The sequence below is a fragment of the Gadus morhua genome, chromosome 3 (assembly GCF_902167405.1).
Source record: "Gadus morhua chromosome 3, gadMor3.0, whole genome shotgun sequence".
Classification (NCBI taxonomy): domain Eukaryota; kingdom Metazoa; phylum Chordata; class Actinopteri; order Gadiformes; family Gadidae; genus Gadus; species Gadus morhua.
In genome coordinates, this window is record NC_044050.1 from 4,356,850 (window position 1) to 4,359,341 (window position 2,492).

Consider the following 2,492-nt stretch of genomic DNA (forward strand, 5'->3'; position numbering starts at 1 on the left):
AGGAACCCGTCACTGGACGACCAAAGCAGGGCTCCCTGCCTGAGTTACCTGGTAGACAAATTCACAAAATGTGTCTAATTCACATAAAAAGCCTCAGACTGTATCGGACTAATGTGTGCAATATGGTATTAAATATAAAATAGCCTGCCTGTTAGAGTCTGTATTGACTTCATTTTTCTCTTTTTTTAAAAAAGATCCTGCTTATGAGTAGTGACCACAGTAAAGTAGAATGACCTTTAAAACAATAGAGGCCAGTTCTGTCTTTCCACCGTATTTTCACCCATTAATTTGTTAAAAATAATGACTCGTATTAATATGATAAAATGCAAGACATCCTACCATATTCAACACAAAGAAACAACGCTCAGGGTTATTATCCTTTATCAAATGCATGCATTTTTTATTCTGTCCAATGGGAGGCAGTCTGTGAATGAATAAAATCAACAAGCTCCATTGACTGAAGCACGGTTCCCTTCTCACCCGTGTCTCTCTCCGCAGCCCGAGCAGAGGGGCCATCGGCCGGACCGCCTGGCACACTGATCTAGGGGCCAAACGGACACTCCGGTAGGTTCCGCTCCGCGTGCCGTCCCCGGGCGCGTAATGCCCGTCTCTAATCCATGTCTCGCTGTCACTCTCTTTATCTCTGCTTCTGTCTCTCTCCGCCCCTCACCCTCTCTCTCTCTCTCTCTCTCTCTCTCTCTCTCTCTCTCTCTCTCTCTCTCTCTCTCTCTCTCTCTCTCTCTCTCTCTCTCACACACGCGCATTCACTCTCTCTCTCTCTCTCACACACGCGCATTCACTCTGCACACCCTAACCATGCTGTGTGGAGCTTGTGTGTGTGTGTGTCTTTTTACGCTCCTGCATCATCTACACGTTCTCCCAGCCCCCAATAGTTTTTTTCTCTGACTCAGTGGAATGATTAGTGACAATTTTTCCTGATTAGGGTTCTCTTGCAGTCGGAGTCAGGGAGGGACGGAAAGGGAAAAAAAATTCTGCACAATTTGAACATGTGCTGGGAACAAGTGATTGTAATGAATAAGACGCAAACTGCTGTGAACAAAATGAGTGAACAAATGAATGCGCGAAGGGAAGAATTGGCAATTTCTGTTATTGTCAAGTGCCCATGGAAGCTCTCGAGCAGAAGCTATTCAAGTCAGGCTCTGAATGCTCTGCCTTCCTCAAACGTGTGGGAAGGGGCACACTCACACCATTGAGAAAAAAACCTATACATATGTATACATATGTATATATATATTTACATGGGTTTGACGATATAGCTTTATTTACATTTTTGTGTGGCCAATCTGGTGTCTTCTTATACACAGGGAGACACCTGAACTATTGGAAATTCAGACTATTGTATGGAAAATGTGATGCTCTGTGGAGCAACACATTTCCATACAATAGTCTGAAAATGTGAACATAGTTAAACTGCTAGTCAGATTTATCTGATGCTTTTAAAGCCTCCGGAAGATGGCCCTTGTTTTTCTTTAGTTTGTTCTGGACTACCCACACAATGTTCCTCCACCAGTCTCTGAACAATGAAATATTCCCAAGTTCTAGCGTGTTTTCACAGAAGGAAGTGTACTAAACTTCACAATACATGCCTACTTGTGAAATAACTGTTAACATCCACTGTTATATTATGATGAGCGACGTTATCCATAGTTAGGAATGTTGTGGTTTATATTGGAGTCTGCCAGTGACAACTGGAGTCTGAAATTAAGGTTAGGAGCCCCCTCTCATCTAACGATGCTTTTAGAGGAACTGCTTTCACCACAAATATCTCTTCAAACACAGTGCTCTTGGCAAGTGGAGTGCCGTGAAAGTCCACATGTGAGAGTGCCGGTTTGTTGATGGCAAATAAACTGACAGCATTGTTCATTTCCTGCGAGTCCTCCACCATTACCCTGATTCTGCAGCAGACTATTATTTTGTCTAAAGTGACAGTGACAGTCAACCTGTTGCCACCTCCACTAAAATTCACAGCTTTTTTTTAACAGTAGCTACGTTACAGACAGTTTTGTTTGTACGTTTGTACTCGCCATTTAAAAGACAACATACCATTATTTTGTCACAATAAGGAGATCAAACCAGCTGCTGAGAGCGTGTGTGAGTAAACATGCATCTATGCATACATCATTATCACACATGTTTACCAAGGGGTCCATTTAACCCCACAATTTACTTGGGTTCCTTTTTTTTCGTCATGAAACAAGAAAGTCGTTGCAAACATCATTGAATATTTTACATTTTCTCAGAAATGCCCTCTAATGTAAATGGAAGTGTTCACAGTATTCCAACCAAATGAATATCTGATACTAAGTCTGTTCGGTTGCGCACTACCCTACACTACACTATCGTAGACTTGACGGTGACTGGAGCTGACTAGGTTTTATCATGGCTGTTTTCTGTTGCCCTTAGAAATGTATGTCCTCAGAAATAGACATAATTCAATGTTTCAGATGGAAAAAAGAGGGATTCATTGAGAG